This window comes from Trachymyrmex septentrionalis, unplaced genomic scaffold, assembly GCF_001594115.1.
Source record: "Trachymyrmex septentrionalis isolate Tsep2-gDNA-1 unplaced genomic scaffold, Tsep1.0 scaffold121, whole genome shotgun sequence".
Classification (NCBI taxonomy): Eukaryota; Metazoa; Arthropoda; class Insecta; order Hymenoptera; family Formicidae; genus Trachymyrmex; species Trachymyrmex septentrionalis.
Window position 1 is genome coordinate 622,298 of NW_017304341.1, and position 1,353 is coordinate 623,650.

Genomic DNA, 1,353 nt, shown 5'->3' on the forward strand with positions numbered 1-1,353 from the left:
TTAAAAAAAGCAGTTCCCAAAAATATGTTTCAAAAAATAAATACTATACATGTTAAATTTTTTATTTACTCCTTTCAAATAAAATAATAAAAAAAATTAAATCAATTTTAAAAAGTTATTTAGATATTAATTTTTACAAAATTAGATAAGTAAAATTAATCGCTTAATTTACTTGTTCATTTAAATAACACTGTTTATGTTATTTAAATAATTGCAAATCCTGTCTTCCCTAATTTCAAATATTTAAATATTAAATACATTAAATATTATTTAAAAATATTAAAATATATTTTAGCAAATATTCTAGTTTCTCAAAATAAAATAAAATAGAATAGAAAATGCATAAATTTTTTTCATGTAAATACATGAATTGTAACTAGATTTCATGCTACATATATATATTATAATTTTGTTGAGTTCAATTTCTAACACTACAGACACGTGAGAATTAAGACCTTACATCGCACGTTGCAATTTATTTTTTTCGAAAATAAGGATCATTCTTGCGTTCTTACCATCCAAGCTCAGTGAAATTACAATGATCTAACCCTCAATTACAAGATACTCACTCGTGGATGCTCCGCCGTTGCCTGATGCCATCCTGGGCCTCCTCCTCCTCCTCCTCCTCCTCCTCCTCTTCCTCTCTCTCTCTTCGTCATTGTTCCAAATTCTTAGTATTAATCTGCACACACATAGACACACAATGTCCACATCGACACATACGACGCAGCTTCGTTTCGCGAAGCAAGGATAATCGATATCACAGCTATCGCACGATACTCATAACGACGTACACGACACTCTCGTTGATCGCGTAGATCTGCTAATCACAAAAAGCACCTCGTTAAATCGTAATGGAGAAATAACACGCGGAAATCTCGCTCGTGCGAACCACCCGCGACGCGCCCGTAACGACTCTAAGTACGCAATAATGCAACGGACAAATTTGAAATGACGGAGATTCGTTGATTACGCAGTCAACTTTACGCGCAGCTGCACCTGTTGCTAGTCCGCACTTCGAATAATCATCGAGGAAATTCACGACGATTATATCGTCTCTAGTCACAACATTAACAAACACGTAGATTCAAACTCGGAGGAAAATTGAACGATGTGTTAAAATGTCGCCAAAATCACTTCGCGAAGTACGACGTTTAGGCGATCAATTGTATATCTTGAAATGAGATAAAGGTTGCTTTTATTTAAGAACACACAATCGACACAAATATCGTTTTATCTTCGTTATTCTTTGAATATGAGAGATAGAAAGTAAACGACGTTTAGTACCGATCGTACCTCCTAAAAGGAAAGCAGCCAAAAATTACAAAAGTGAGCAAATTCACATGAATATTT